The sequence below is a fragment of the Gossypium arboreum genome, chromosome 1 (assembly GCF_025698485.1).
Source record: "Gossypium arboreum isolate Shixiya-1 chromosome 1, ASM2569848v2, whole genome shotgun sequence".
Classification (NCBI taxonomy): domain Eukaryota; kingdom Viridiplantae; phylum Streptophyta; class Magnoliopsida; order Malvales; family Malvaceae; genus Gossypium; species Gossypium arboreum.
In genome coordinates, this window is record NC_069070.1 from 103,959,308 (window position 1) to 103,977,685 (window position 18,378).

An 18,378-nucleotide genomic window follows, 5' to 3' on the forward strand; every position below is an offset into this window, starting at 1 on the left:
TCAAAATTACACATTTACCCTAAATTTTACAATTTTTAGACTTTAGTTCCTAATCAATTAACCCATCAATTGAATTAATTTTTCTTAATTAAAACTTTATTCCTTCATTCTAAACTATTACACAACCTTTGATATTCAGAATTTTAGCATCAAACCCTAATTCTTAACTTTTTTCACAATTAGGTCCTAAAAATCAATTTCTATTGAAATCACTTAACAAAATCATCACATATCAAAATTAGAACTTCAAATCCATACTTATTCATCATAAAATTCCAGCAATAATTCATGGAAACTTTCAAAATCACTCATAGAATCAAAAACTAATGAATCCAATAGTTGGACCTATTTGTAAAAGTGTCAAAATCACAAAATTTACAAGAAATAATCAAAAATTGAATTTACTTGTAGCAAGAATATGAAAAACCAGCTTAGAGAAACTCTTTAATGGTGTTTTTGGCTGAAGAAAAATGAAGATCTAGATTTCTATTAAGTCCTTTTTTTTAAGTATTTAAAATTTTCTATATTTCTCATTTTGCCCCTTAGTCACCCAATTTCTTTGTTTTTTTCTACCTTAACCGTTTCAGTCTATCCATTTTAGGCTAATTTTCCCTTTAAATCCCTTTTATTTCTTATTTGAGCTATTTAGTCACTATTTCTTTAATTAACAAGTTTTGCACAATTTTAATCCTTTTTAATTAGTTAACTATCAAAACATTAAAATTTTCTAACGAAACTTTAATACTAATTCACTTACACTACATAAATATTTATGGCTCGATTTATGAAATTGAGGTCTCGGTACCTCGTTTTTGACCCAATTTACCTAATAAATTCTTTTAAATCACAAAATTCACTAATTCAAGTATACTTCTAAAATCACACTTAACTAATAGATATTAATTTATTAAATTTTTAAACTTATTCATCGAATTTAGTGATCTCAAATCACTGTCTTCGACACAACTGAAAATTAGGCTATTACACTTGAATTGAAGAGAAAGTTTTAGAGAGAAAATTCTCTGAAGAGATTATTATAGAAAACTTCTAGAGATATTTTTTATTTTTTTGATTTATAACTTGACCCAAAAGTTTAGATAAATTGAAAAATTACCCTACTAGTAATTTTTGTCAAATTTTTTTTATTCGAAGTGAGACCACACTCGACAAACGTTAGCTTGAGGATAACGGAGAAGACTACTCGGTTGAAGCGCTCATCCTAGATGAATTGAAAAAGTATAATTTTGATTAAGTGTTTATTACTCTAGATATCACAACTAAGATCTTGTTTTGGAAAAAAAATAAATTTGATTTTTCCCTAAATTTATTTTCCACTGCTTTTTCCAAACCCATTTTTCCGACAATAACACCCCAAGTCTGGCAGGTTTATGGTTTTGGTGTATTGTAGTAGAAAAGTCTATCTGGCGAAGTGTAATCTTCCCAATGACTTATTATGGCATATACGTGTGAGTGTATTTCAAACCTCCACATTAGTGAGTAAAGATGTGATACCAAGATATTTTGCTATGTTAAGGAGATGTTTGTGTTATGTGATAAAAAAGTAAGTATCGATTGAGTTACCGCCAAAGGTATATTACGCCTGGTTTGTATGAAATATTGTGCTAGTTAGATTTTGAGTAACATTGTTAGAAATCAAATAGATTGCTTGACTTGACAACTGTGAATGTAAAGTATTTATTTATATTTCTCTCGGATATTGTAGGTCATTAAGAAGACAAATTCTGAAATGTATGACACTTGTTAAATTCCACTAAGTAAGTTGAGTAATATTTATATGCATAAGATTAGTACTGAAGGAGGTTCTTCTTTTCTTCTTCTTCTTCCTTAAGTGGTATTCATTGATTCCTTCCCTAAATATGAATGTATCTCTTCCTTGATAATCTATAAGCTATGTTTCTTAAACGATGAGAAGTTATTCCATCTCCAGGTAAGGAATTTAGTTCTGTATGCTAAGTTCCAAATGAGTAAGTTTATATGTCGTATTTGAACAGTAAGTTGAAAGTGCAAGGTATTGCATGAGGTTGTCAGGGATTGAGATGATAAGTAAATTATATGTGTAAGAGTTGTAATAGTGAAATCCTATTTCTAAGCAGTGGTTGTTGTTAGTTTGAGAGGGATGATTGAGTTTGAAGCTTAGAACTGCAGTAGGTGAGTTTTTACGCTTACTCTTTTGTGTAAACTTTTCAAGTAGAAGTATTTATATAAAAAGCATGATGATATCTATATTAATTAGTAAATGTATGATTATAGTAGAGGTGAAATAGTGTTAAGGTGATATGGGTAAGGTTTTTTTGAGAAGAATACTAATTGTTAAGAATACATCTATAGTTGTGATACAAAAAGAATGTCAATCCAGAATACAATCACATCTAGGTAAGTAAGAAATTAAAAATGTTTCGTTGTGAAGCCTCTAGTAGGGCAGTTATATTGCTAACCAAACTGGCATATCACAGATTAAGAATGGGTGTAAGACCATGAGGTGTAGGTCCATGGCAACTTGGGATGAATTAGGCATGGTGTAGCTTCTAGTAAGATGAAATTGGAATGGTAGAACACGATACATGAATGTGTGTAAAACTATATGATTAAGACTCATGGCATGATATGATATGACTGTAGCACCCCTAACCCATATTTGTCGCTGGAAAAGGGTTATGGAGCATTACTGGAGTTTACAGAATAATTACAATTAATCCATGTCATATACTGTTCATATCTGAAATTAATTATATTCTATCATAGAGTTCCTTTAAATGGCCTTTCTAGGCCTAAAATAGGCATTGGAAATAAATCAGAACTAAACTAGAAACTTAGAGAATTTTTCACGAAATTTTAAAATTCTTCCTAGGTGCAGGGGACACACGCCCGTGTGGCCAGGCCGTGTGAGTGACATGCCCGTGTCTTAGGCCGTGTGTGTATTCGATGTGAGGTACACGGCTGTGTCCCAGCCTGTGTCCTTACCCATGTAGCTCTCTGACTTGAGTCACACAGCCAACCATACGTCCGTGTGTTAGGCCATGTGAAGGGTGCAGGGGTCACACGGCCAAGCCACACGCCAGTATGCTAGGCCGTGTACAAAAACCTAGGTATTCTGTTTTGAAATTTCAAAGTGCAGGGGACACACGGCCAGGCCACATGCCCATATGTCAGGTGATGTGTCACACACGACTGAGACACATGCCTGTGTCTCTGCCCGTGTGGATGAAAATAGGTCATTTTAAGGCGACATATAACACTCCAATACATCAAATAGCCCCAATTAAGCAATCAACACAAGCCAAAAATCATGTTTTAAACATAATATATCATCACAAAACTAAGTTGTTTAATTTACCATTATAACTTCATTCATTCATTTATCAAGATTTACTAAAATCTACTACTAAATACATGCATACATGCACATATATATATGTATGTCATTCACAACCCTACTTCAAATTTAGTCCTTTTCTAATCCGTCCCTATACATGCCATATAAACCATATTATACTAGCAAAAACTATCAGAATAATTTGGATAGTGTGGCCTGATGTGTTGATCTGATCCTCTGAACTTCTTAATAAGCTACAGGGAACATTAAACAACACAAGTAAGCTTAATGAAGCTTAGTAAGTCCGCTGGCTTTAAATATAAATCTTACCGAACATAGTGTAATAATTTATTTAAGTAAATCATTTCACAAACTTTTCTTGTCAACCACAACTTCGATTGATGAATCCACTTGATTGAGCTCCATAACAATAATTACTTAAAATTTTCCACACTAATTCCATATAATACTTACCAATCCTTATCAAATTAGAGAACATCTTACGGATTTGAGTACATCATTTTCTTTGTGCCATAGTCCAACTATGGTCTTACACGTGCATTACCATGGCCCTGCTATGGTCTTATATTCGTAGTGTCATAAACTAGTTATGGTCTTACCATCAGGATGCCATAGCCCAGCTATGGTCTTACACATATATATACTGTCATGGTCTAATCATGGTCTTACGTTCAAGATGTCATAACCCTGTTATGGTCTTTTCATTAAAATGCCATAGCCTAGCTATGGTCTTACATTTAAATATTTCCATGGTCCAACCATGGTCTTATCCGTTAATTCATATATTTTCACTAAACGATAGTACTCAATCTTGCCTTTTATTCAATTTGAACATTTAATTCAATTTTCATATTTTTACAATAATCATAATTCAATAATAAAATTTGAAATAATACATTATATCACTCCTAAATTAACAATTAACCATCAAAGTTCAACCATATGAACTTACTTGGGATAATTTGTAAAATTTATTGTAATTTAGTAACGATTTTCTCTGGGCTTTTGATTTCAAATATAAAATTATTCATTCATTAGCAACTAATTCAAGTCTAAATCACCTCACAATTTATGCCTTTTAATTTTCAAAATTACACATTTTCCCCTATTTTTACAATTTTTACAATTTAGCCCCTCATCAATTAGCCTATCAATTGAGCTAATTTTTCTCAATTGACAATTTATCTAAATTTTCTAAGCTATCTCATAGCCTTTAGCAAACAAAATTTAATGTCAAACCCTAAAATTTAATCTTTTTCAAAATTAGGTCCTAAAATCAATTTCTACTAAAATTACCTGATAAAATCATCATATAACAAAATTAAAGTTTCAATTACCCAAAATTACCCAAAGAATAAAAAACTAATGAAATCAATAGTTGAACCTAATTGTGAAAGTCTCAAAAGCGTAAAAATTTCAAGAAATAGATAAAAATTGAACTTACATACAGTAAAGTATGAAAACCAGCTGCTTAAGGGTTCTTCAATGGTGTTTTTGGCTTAGAATTACGAAGAAATTCTCTGGATTTCTCTTTATATTTCTGTTTGTGAACTAAATTTTCCAATTTTTCCAATTTTGCCCTTATTTCACCTGATTTCTTTGATTTTCTTCTGCCTATGCCGCCCAAGCCATCATCTTTGGGCTAATTTACCTTTTAAATCCTCCCTCTTTTAACACTTGATCTATTTAATCATTTTAGCAAGTTTTACACATTTTTCAATTTAGTCCTTTTTAATTAATTAACTATCAAAAGATTAAATTTTCTAACGAAACTTTAATACTAACTCAATGACGCTCCGTAAATATTTATATTTTCTAACGAAACTTTAATACTAACTCAATGACACTCCGTAAATATTTATAAAAATATTTGCGACTTGGTTTATGATATCAAGGTCTCGATTTCTCGTTTTCGAAACCATTTTACCAAATAATTCCTTCTAAGACAAGAATATTTCTAAAATCACACTTGACTCATAAATAAAAATTAATAATATTTTCGAACGCACTCATCGGATTTAGTGGTCTCAAACCACTATTTTCGACACCACTGAAAATCGGGTTGTTACAACTCTTCCCCTTTAGGAAATTTTGTCCTCGAAATTTGTTACCTGGGAATAAGTTCGAATACTGTGATTTTATTGATTCTTCCGTTTCTCAAGTAGCCTCCTGTGAACCATGATGATGCCACAATACTTTAACTAATGGTACTCGTTTGTTTCGCAATTCCTTAACTTTTGGAGCCAAAATTATCATGGTTCTTTTGAATACGTCATATCTAGTTGCAACTCAATTTCACTATGAGGAATCACGTGTGAAGGATCAGATCTTATGAAGGAATCATCACGGTTCTTAGCATTGATAAATGAAACACGTTGTGAATTTTCTGAAGTTCTAGAGGCAGAGCTAATCTTGGGCTTAACTTTCCTTTCCTACCGAACTGTAATACTTTCTTCCACGGTGAGACTTTTAAGAACATTCGATCTCCAACCGAAAATTCTATATCTCTTCTTTTCAAATCTACATATGATTTCTGATGGTCAGAAGCAGCTTTCAAACTATCCCAAATAACCTGAACTTTTTCTTCAGTTTCCCAAATTAAATCAACTCCTACTAACTTAGATTCACTAAATTCAGACCAATATAATGGAGTCTTGCATTTTTTCCCTTAAAGTGCCTCAAATGGTGCCATTTTGAATTCACTAAATTCAGACCAATACAATGGAGTCTTGCATTTTTTCCCTTAAAGTGCCTCAAATAGTGCCATTTTGATACTAGTTTGATAATTGTTGTTGTACACAAATTCAGCCAATGGTAAGTACTTTTTCCAGCTACCTCCAAACTCGAGTATACAACATCTCAGCATATCTTCGAAAATCTGAATCACCCGTTCTGATTGCCTGTTAGTCTAAGGTTGAAGTACTGTGTTGAAATTTAGCTTTGTACCCGAAGCTTCTTAGAATTTATTCCAAAATCTTGATGTAAATCTTGGATTCTGATCTGAAATAATGGATGTGGGGACCCTATGTAACCTCACAACTTCTGATACATACAATTCTGCTAACTTATCAAGTGAAAAGTTTGTTCTGATCGGAATAAAATGTGTCAATTTTGTCAATCTGTCAACAACCACCCAAATCGAATCTTTCTTCTTCGGGGTCATAGGTAGTCCGGATATAAAATCCATCGTGACATGCTCCCATTTCCACTCAGGAATCATTACAAGTTGTAACAAACTCATTGGTAACTGATGTCTGCTTTGACTTGTTAACAAATCAGACATTTTGCTACGAACTCACAAATTTCTCGTTTCATACTCGACCACCACTACATACGTTTCAAATCACAATACATCTTCATACTACCCGAATAAATAGAATACACGCTATTATGTGCTTTAGAAAGAATATCATTCTTCAAATCTAAATTATTCGAAACACAAATTCTATTGCGATAATACTATCATCAATGCTATACTCTGAACTCAAATTGTCCCAAACCATCTATCGTTTCAACTCAAATTTCAGATCCTCATCCAGCAATTCTCGAATCTGTTGAAAGAGCAAAGGTTTTGTTCTCAATTCTGCTAATATAGGACCATCTTCATTAAGAGACAAATGAGCATTCATTGCTCGTAGTGCAAACAAGGATGACTTTTTATTGAGTTCATATACAACCACATTAACGTTTCCCAGGTGGTAGTCAATAACCAAATCATAATCTTTCAGTAATTCTAACCACTGTCTCTGTCTTAAATTAAGCTCTTTCTGAGTCATCAAATACTTCAAGCTTTAATGATCGATGTACACATAACATTTCTCATCGTAGAACTAATGTCTCTAAATTTTCAAAGCAAACACAGTTGCAGCCAACTCCAGATCATGTGTAGGGTAATTCCTCTCATGCGGTTTTAACTGTCGAGAAGCATAAGCCATAGTTTTTCCTGACTGCATCAATACACAACCCAAACCATTCAGAGACGCATCGCTATAAACAACATATGGTACACCCGATTCTGGCTGAGTCAAAACTGGAGCTTTTGTCAACATCTTCTTCAATTGATCAAAACTCTATTGACACTCATCAGACCAAACAAATTCAACATTTTTCTATAGTAGTCGAGTCATCAGCGGAGCAGTCATCGAAAAGTTCTTGACAAAACATCGGTAATAACTTGCTAAACCTAGAAAACTTTGCACTTCTGTTATATTCTTCGAAATTTTTCAAGTCACCACTGCTGATTCTTTGCTTGGATTTACTCGAATCCCTTCAGCTGATACAATATGTCCTAGAAATCTAACCTCGTGAAGCCAAAATTCACATTTGCTAAATTTTGCATATAATTGTTTCTCTCTCAAAGCCTGTAGCACGATTCTCAAATGTTGAGCATGTTCAGATTCTATCTTCGAATAAATCAATATATTATCGATAAACACAACCACAAATCTATCCAAATAAGGTTAAAAAATTTGGTTCATTAAATTCATAAAAGCAGAAGGAGCATTGGTCAAACCAAAAGGCATTACCCAAAATTCTTAATGACTATACCGAATTCTAAACGCAGTTTTCGACACATCACACTATTTAACTTTCAACTAATAATACCCAGATTTGAGGTTTATCTTTGAAAACACTATGGCACCCTTCCGTTGATCAAATAAATTATCTATAAGAGACAAAGGATATTATTTTTAATTTTTACCTTGTTTAACTGCCTGTAATCTATACACAGTCTCAAAAGAACCATATTTCTTTTTCACAAATAAGACAGGTGTACCTCAAGGAGGCATACTTGGCCTGATGAATCATTTGTCTAATAATTCTTGCAACTGTGTCTTTAACTCTTTTAACTCATTTGGTGCCATATGGTATGGCGTTACAGGTATAGGAGCTGTTCCCGGAATTACATCAGGTACAAATTAAACTTCACGATCAGGTGGTAAACCCAACAATTCTTCAGAGAACAAATCAGTAAATTCATTAACAATGGGTTACTTTTCTAACTTTGATTTAGAATCTCTAGTATCAAGTATGTAGGCTAAAAATGCTTTATTACCTTTATGCAGCAATCTCTAAGCTGAAAAAGTTGAAATAATTCTAACACTTTCTTTTGGATTCTCACACTCAACAATAATCACTTCTCCTATCTGACCTTTCAAATCAATCCGTTTCTCTCAAAAAATTACTATAGCATCATACTTTGTTAACCAATTCATTACTAAAATATCAAATTCCCGAAAGGGTAGTAACATCAAATCAGCAAAGAATTCATAGCCTTTTATTTTCAGTGGACAATTTCGACACACTAAATTAACTATCACACTTTGACCTAACGGATTAGTAACTTGAACATCATAATCAGTAGATTCAATAGACAATTTCTTTTCTAATGCTAATGTAGTGCAAACATAAGAGTGTGTAGACCCAGGGTCAATTAATGCATATACAGTAGCATCAAAAAGATAGAATATACCAGTTATTACGTCTGGAGTTGTGGCTTCTTCACTCGCTTAGGTGGCATAAATACGTGCAGGTGCCTTAGCCTCTGACCGAGCAGTAGAATCTCTTATACCCTAGTGAACAGTCCCAGTGGCATTATTTTGGCCTGAACGTTTACTTCTTTGGGAAGTGACTAATTTTTTTCTTTTTGTTCTCCCTCATCTTTTTACAGTTGAGGATATTATTGAATAAAATGATCAGTGGCTCCACATTTGTAGTAAGCTCCCGCTTTACCTCTACATTCACCAAGGTGAATTTTCCCACAATATTTCTATTTAGGTTTGGGAGCATTCTATACACTACCCACGCTAGCTATAGGTTTAATGTTACCCTGAAATTAGGTTGAGTCACCTTATTCTTATTTGATCGTTCCAGTATTGAGGTGGGTCGATTGGAATCATCCTTAAACTTTTTAGCCGGGAATGCTAAAAATTACTTAGAGGAACTTCTCTTGTAGGATTCTTTATTTCTTCTATCCCGTTACATTTTTCTATTGTATACGTCTTCTATTTTCTAAGCACGACCTGACAGAACAACAAATTCACGTATTTTGATGCCCCCAATCATCATTCTGATTTCATCATTTATCCCTTCCTCAAAACGAATACACATTTCTTCTTCGATTGATACAATTTCCCGGGCATATCTACTGAGGTATATAAATTCTTTTTCGTATTCGGCTACCGACCAGTTTCATTGTCCCAAGTCAAGAAATTTTCTTTTCTTTTAATCTAAATATCTCTTTCCAACATATTTCTTTTTAAATTCACTCTGGAAAAATTCCTAAGTGATTTTCTCTTTCGGCACTATAGCTACTATAGTCATCCGCCACTTATATGCTTTCTTTTTCAATAAAGAAATAGCACGTCTCTAATAATCATCGGGTAAATAAGCCATTTCTTCAAAAACTCTTACTGTATTATGTAGCAAATATTCAACTTTCACAGGATCATCATCTGACCTACCCCGAAATTCTTTAGCCCCAAAATTTCTGAGTTTTTCTATTGGAGTACGCTTACTGGGTTCAGTTACTGGAAGAGGTGGAGGTACAATTGAAGGCTCTACAGGTGTACAGTAGGGGGAGAAGGTTGCTGAGTTTGATTCCTCTCTTGCATAAATTCATTAAACCAATAATTTATAAACTCATAAAACATGTTTTTAAGTTCTAGTTGTTAGGCCGAAGGAATTGGGACGTTACTGCTTGTCCCGTGCTCAGATGTCTATACTCTACTATTAGCCTCGGCATGTTCAGCATGTTCGGATCTATCTGACATCTTTACAATCTATAAGAAAAACAAAGGTTAGATCGGATCATACACATCACACTATCACAGATTTATATGGCATGTATTTCTAGAGACTTTATAACTACAATCGTTCTGAGAATCAGCTAAATTGAAGCTCTAATACCAATAAATGTAACACCTCTAACCCATATTCGTCGCCAAAATAGGGTTATAGAGCATTACTGGAATTTACAAGGCAATTACAATTAATTCATGTCATATATTGTTTATATCTGAAATTAATTATATTCTATCATATAGTTTCTTTAAATGGGCCCTCGAGGCCTAAAATAGGCATTGAAAATAAATCAGAACTAAACTGAAAACTCATAGAGAATTTTTCGTGAAATTTCAAAATTTTTCCTAGGTGCAGGGGACACATGCCCGTGTGGCCAAGCCGTGTGGCTCACATTGCCAGGTGACATGCCTGTGTCTTAGGCCGTATGGGCATTCGATGTGAGGTACATGGTCGTGTCCCAGCTCGTGTCCTTACCCATGTAACTCTCTGACTTGAGTCACACGGCCAACCACATGCCCGTGTGTTAGGCCATGTGAAGGGTGCAGTGGTCACACGGCCAAGCCACACGCCTGTGTGCTAGGCTGTGTACAAAAACCTAGGCATTCTAGTTTGAAATTTCAAAGTGCAGGGGACATACGGCCAGACCACATGCCCATGTGCTAGGCCATGTGTCACACACGGTTGAGATACACGCCCGTGTATCTACCCATGTGGATGAAAATAGGCCATTTTAAGGCCACTTTTCTCACCCTTTATGATATCAATCCATACATAACATTTCAATACATCAAATAGCGCTAATTAAGCAATCAACACAAGCCAAAAATCATGTTTTAAACATAATATATCATCACAAAGCTATGTTGCTTAATTTACCATTATAACTTCATTTATTCATTTATCAAGTTTACTAAAATCCACTTCTAAATACATGTATACATGTACATATATATATGTATGCCATTCACAACCCTACATCAAATTTAGTCCTTTTCTAATCTGTCCCTATACGTGCTATATAAACTATATTATACACAGCAAAAAATACTGGAATAATTTAGATAGTTTGGCCTGATCTGTTGATCTGATCCTCCAAACTTCTTGAAAATCTACAAGGAACATTAAACAACACAAGTAAGCTTAATGAAGCTTAGTAAGTTCGCTGACTTTAAATATAAATCTTACCGAACATAGTATAATAATTTATTTAGGTAATTCATTTCACAAACTTTTCCTATCAACCACAACTTCGATTAATGAATCCATTTGATTGAGCTCAATAACAATAATTACTTTTTCCACAGTAATTCCATATAATACTTACCAATCCTTGTCAAATTAGAGAATGTCTTACGGGTTTGAGCAAATCGTTTTCTTTGTGCCATAGTCCAACTATGGTCTTACACGTGCATTGCCATGGCCCTACCATAGTCTTATATTCATGGTGTCATAACCCAGTTATGGTTTTACCATCAGGATGCCATAGCCTAGCTATGGTCTTACACATATATATACTGCTATGGTCCAACCATGGTTTTACATTCAAGATGCCATAACTCTATTATGGTATTTTCATTAAAATGTCATAGCCTAGCCATGGTCTTACATTTAAATATTTCCATGGTCCAACCATGGTATTATCCGTCAATTAATACTTTGTCACTAAGCGATAGTACCCAATCTGTATTCTACTCAATTTCAACATTCAATTCAATTTTTATATTTGTACAATAATCATAATTCAATAAAAAAAATATGAAATACTACATTATGTCATTCCTAAATTAAAAATTAATCATAAAAGTTCAACCATATGAACTTACCTGGGATAATTTGTAAAATTTGTTGTAATTCAGGGATTATTCAGCTAATTGCCTTTTTTCACGATTTTCTTAAGGCTCTTGATCTAAAATATAAAATTATTCATTCATTAGCATCTAATTCAATTCTAATTTACCTCAAAATTTGTGCCTTTAAATTTTTAAAATTACACATTTGGCCCTATTTTTTATAATTTTTACAATTTAGTCCCTCATTAGTTAACCCATCAATTGAGCTCATTTTTCTCAATTGAAAATTTATATAAATATTCTAAGCTATTCCAAAGCCTTTAGCAAATATAATTTAATGTCAAACCTTAAAATTTAATCTTTTCACAATTAGATCATAAAATCAATTTCTACTTGATAAAATCATCGTATAACAAAATTAAAGTTTCAATTCCATGTTAATTTATCATAAACATCCAGAACTCATCAATGGAACTTTCAAAATTACCCAAAGAATCAAAAACTAACGAAATCAATAGTTGGACCTAATTGTAAAAGTCCCAAAAACATAAAAATTTTAAGAAATAAACAAAAATTGAACTTACATGTAGTAAAGTATGAAAACCAGCTTCTTAAGGGTTCTTCAATGGTGTTTTTGGCTTAGAATTATGAAGAAATTCTCTAGATTTCTCTTTTTATTTCTATTTGTAAACTAATTTTTTTAAAATTTTTCCAATTTTGCCCTTATTTTACTTGATTTTTTTTTCATTTTTTTCTGCCTATGCCGCCCAAGCCATCATATTTGGTCTAATTTACTTTTTAAATCCTCCCTCTTTTAACACTTGAGCTATTTAATCATTGAAGTAAGTTTTACATATTTTTCAATTTAGTCATTTTTAATTAATTAACTATCAAAACATTAGAATTTTCTAACAAAACTTTAATACCTTAAATATTTATAAAAAAATTTACAACTTGGTTTATGAAATCGAGGTCTCGATTCCTGGTTTTCGAAACCATTTTACCTAATAATTCCTTCTAAGACATAAATCACCAATTCAAGAATATTTCTAAAATCACACTTGACTCATAAATAATAAATAATAATATTTTCGAACTCACTCATTGGATTTAGTGGTCTCGAATCACTGTTTCTGACACCACTAAAAATTAGATTGTTACAATGACTATATAAATGTTCATGTTGTAGCCTTCGATAATGAGAAAATCAAATTGGTAGATCACGATACATGAAACTCTGAATAAGTCCATGAGGAAGAAACTCATGGCAGTATCTATAAAGTTCGTCGGGACTGTAAACACGAGGTTGTGTATAAAACCTTTATGGCGTGTAATGTTTGGCTTATGTGGAGTAACCTATCATGAGTGTTTGGTAAGATACGAATAAATTATGTTCATTCTATAATAAGTATGACTAAAATAAGATATAGATATGATCAAGGTTAAAAGTTGAATGGTATTTGTGATATAGTTGAATAAGTCTTAAAAGTTTTCGTGTTAAGAGATGTGTATCTATATGATAAGAAGAGTATTCGTCGTGATGATTGTAAATATTGAAAATGAGTGTACTTGTAGTTATGAAAATCTTAAGAAATTATTAAATGAGTTTACCTGTATTGTATGACGGTTGAATCTGAATTATGCGATATTCACTATATCTAAATTGTATTGTATTTTCTTCGGAAATTATTCTGAATTTGGGTTATTGTTATCTTGAGCTTATGGGATTCTGAAATAAAATGATACGGAATTCACATGAGTGATCTATGGTACATTATCCGTATGTGTATATGTGGTATTGTATTAGGGTATGTCTGAGTATGAATTTAATGGTATCCTATTCTGTGTAAGTATTCACCAAACATATATGTATCTGCCCGAGACAAATGTCTGTGAGCAATCGTTTGAGATAAGTGTATGTGTTAAAGCATGGGTTGTTAAAAGTAGACTCAGAGGATATGTTTTGTTAAAAAATATATGCGTGTTAAAAAGACGTAGGAAAATGTTTGAAAGGATCGTTAGTTACTTAGATAATGAAGACATGGGTGTGATAAGAGCATGCTAGTTGGCGTACAAGTGTATGCTAAAACTGTAGTGATATCCATTCGAAATAAATGATTCAAAAGAATGGCTGGCGCACAGTAATTTATACAAGAATGCAAAACATCCATTAAGGTATCTCTATAATGAAGCTCACTAAGTACTATTGTATTTACAAGGTTTGTTATTGTTTGTCAGGTATATGGGAAGAGACTTAGTCTGGAGGGACAACGCCAGGACTACGCCAAAATAGTGTCGGTGTGGGCTATTATATATACAGCGGAAAAGTGGCATAGTCTAAGATTTAAGTCATTTGTGTATTTCTTTAATAAACCTCTGTCTTGTAATGATTCATGTCAAGTTTGTTGTAACTAATTATTTTTAAATATTTCTCCTATTTTAGAACGTTAAGTTATTCAATTAGAATAATAAATAAAATATTTAAGATAATGAGAAATATTAGACTATTTTGTTAAATTTGTTAATAATATGTGTAGTAACACCCGTAATCCGGACCCGGCAAATCAAGTCAGGTGGATGGCGTTACATAACTAAAAGTTACAATTAAGTCACTATATTTTTCAAATCGTTTTTGGTCACTTGATTTTTAAGTGGTACTTTTTAGTTGATATAATAACAATTTTAGTCCTCAACTTTTATATTTTTTATTTGGCCCTAGTTTTATATAAAAGTTATATAAAAAACTCCAAATTATTTTAAAAATAAAAAAATCTATATAAAAGTTTGGAAAATTAAAATCTCAAAATGTTGTTGAAGAACTATTATGTATGGGAAATAAAGAAACTTGTCATTCACTAGAAGCCAATAACAAATTAAAAACAAACTAAAATAAAAAGGTTAGATTATTACTTTCTTCCTCAATGTTTCTCAAAACCAAATCAATAATATTTTAAGTCAAGTTTCACGTCCTTGAAGAATATCTAGAATTGATATTACAAATATTTGTGAAATTGACTCTAATGCCATTTTATAGCAAAAAATACAAAATATGCCACAAAATTTTCTTTTTCAAGCTCAATTCAAATTTTAAATTTGTTTAAATTATTTTCAAAACCTAAATTATACAAACAAATTATATTATTATTTATTTCTTATTACGAAAAAGTCATTTTAAGAAACATAAGAAGTAAAAAAAAATTAAAGAACCAATAATTTTCTAATGCTTTCATTTTTTTCTATGTTCTTTTAAAGAATAAGTATTGAATATTTCGTGCAGATGATACAAAGAGCAAAATTTGAAGGGCTTGAAAATAATTTCCGCTCATTTTTTATCAAATTATCAATTTTGAAAAACTTATCTACTTTAATTTTAATGTTTATAATTTTTAAATTAAAAAAAGAATTTCAATTTTTATCATTGTATATATAATTAGGATTAAATTGATAAAATATAAAAATTGAGGACCAAAATTATTATTATACTGAACTAAAAAGTGTCCCTTAAAAGCGGGTGACTAAAATAATTTCAAAAACTTAGAGCCCAAATTATAATTTTTTAGTTAAGTGATAAAAAAACTTACTTATAGTAATGATTAATATTATAATTTACCCTTATTCTTTTAGTATTTCGGATCTTCATATCTGACCCATTATTGCGTGGAAGCCAAGTGGACCGTTTCCTATGAAAAAGACGAAGCACTTTTAAGAGGGAATTGCTCTTTCCTAGAAAAGAAAATAAAAAGAAGATAAAATACCAAAACCAATATGTATGGGACTAGAATTCAATAATAAATTAAAAATAAAATAAAATTAAAAAATAAATCATTACATGTTTTCTCAATTTTTCAAACTAAATCAATAGTATTTTTAAATCAAATTTTATTTTTTGAAAAACATCTAGAATTGATATTACAGAGATTTATGAAATCGACTCTAATGCCATTTTATAGCAAAAGATACAAAATATGCCACAAAATTTTCTTTTTTCAAATTCAATCCAAATTTTAAATTTATTTAATTATTTTTAAGATGCAAATTGTACAAACAAATTATATAAACAAATTATATTCTGATTTTTTCTTATAATGAAAAAGCCATGTTAAGAAACAGAAGAACTAAAAATTAATAATTAAAGAACCAATAATTTTTCTTAATGCTTTATTTAATTTTTTATGTTCTTTAAAGAATGAGTATTGAATATTTCTATACAAATAATACAAAGGAAAATTTGAAGGGCTTAAAAGCAATTTCCTATTTTTTATCAAATTATCTATTTTTGAAAAAGTATCAACTTTAATTTTAATGTTTATAATTTTCTAAATTTTTAAAAATAATTTAAAATTTTTATCGTTTTATACATAATCGGATCAAATTGATAAAAAGTATAAAACTTGAAGACCAAAATTGTTATTATACTGAACTAAAAAGTGTCCCTTAAAAGTAGGTGACAAAAACAATTTCAAAAAGTTTAGAGACTAAATTAAATTTTTTTTAAGTTAAGTAACCAAAACGAAAACTTCCTATAATTTAGTGACTAATAGTGCAATTTACCCTTATCATTTGTTTAATTACATAAAGTTGCCAAGTGCCGTTAGAGAATAGCTTGGTAGCCGACTTGTAAAACTCGGCAATCAGCATTTTGGCAAACTCTTTTCTGGTAAATCACTGATTCGATTCTCTGTAACCTATTTTCTTCAACATGAGTGGCTACAACATCTGCTCTGGGAAGATTGAGCTTCTTGTTTCTGGGCATTTTGCAAGCAGTGATTCTCAACAAGAATCATTATGAGATCTGTTGTATTAAGAAAAGTATTGAGGGAATTTTATAGGGAGGGAAAGGTAAGAAAACAGCAAATTATGAGTTGGATTTGTTTGTCCATTTCTGGCCTTTTTTATCCTTCCTGAGGAAATACATTTTTGTTTCCTTCTTAGGATGAATACCCTTTTAATTGCTTGGATTTTTTCTCTTCTTTTTTATTTGTTACCATTTTAGCAATTAAGAGGAGGGGATTATTTCCTTTTTTTATTATTAATTTCTATTTCTTATTTTTTGTAATTTGTTTTAATCAAAAAGTTTATCCGTGTAAAAGTTTTTTTTTTTTTTAGGTATTTGGGGGTAAAACAGATTGAAATTTACGTTTCTAGTGTAATCGATTGAGTAGTAGATTTGACCATAAGTGGGATTTAGTTAGGATTGATATAAAATATTAAGTTCGAGTACAGTCTGAAAAAATGAGTTTAAAATTTTGTATAAATTTGAGTTCGATAAAAAAGTTAAATTTAAGTCCGTTTGACTCACATGTATTAAATTTTTATATAAAAATAAATTTAAAAATATAATATATCAATTACACTAAAATATTAAAATGAATATTTCTTAACAAATTGAAAATACATTAAGAAAAGTCTTTATACTTAAATAATACTAAGATAGTTGCAACTTAACAAGTAAATGCCTTTAAAATAATAGCAAAATTAACAAAAAAAAAAAAGAAAAAAGAGAGAGTTATATCTAACAATAAAATAGTAACAATATAATAGTAAAATGATAACAAAAATAATAGCAAAACAGTAACAAATAACAGTAGAAAAAATTTTAGTCAAATTTGAGTCTAGACGAGCCCGAGTAAAAAAAAAATACCTGAGACCCAATCAATTTAGAAAATGGACCTTATTTTTTTGTTAAAGTCTATTTTTTTAGCCTATAATTTTTCTAAACTCGTCCTATTTTTTGGGTAAGACTTTGAGTTTGGGCGAATGACCTAACCCATAATCAGGTTTAATTACAAGTTAACTTCACACTAATATGATAAAAATATTACTTAAAAATCAATTTTAACAAAATAATAAATAACAAATATTAATATAATAATATTTTTATTTTTATATGAATATTCAAATAAAACAACGAAAACCAAGATGAATAAAGGTTGGGTTATAAATAATTTAATGATTTACCATAAATTATCTTCCATCATAATCTAAGTTTTTTAGTGATAATCTAATAATATTATATACATCTGATTTCATGGATTCAATTGATGGTAAATTCTTTTTGATAAATTTGGATCATTTAAAAGGTTGGTTTATAATTATTAAAATATTTAATTTTTATTAATTTATTAATATTATCAGTAAAATTTTTAGGTTACAAATAAAATTAAGAGTTGATAAATATCCTATAGAGATATAGTTAAATATTAAGAAAAAATATACATGTTATACTGTTAAATCTACTTGTATAATAAAAATATATTATTAATATACCAAATACTTACCTTTATAAAAATATTTCACTCACTTCGTGATATTTATTTTTATTTAAAAGAAGAAAAATGGCATCACCCCAAAAAAATAGCCAAAACCCTTGAAAAATAAAGGGTAAAGTATAAGAATAATCTCCAAATTATTAATTTGATTCTATTTTGA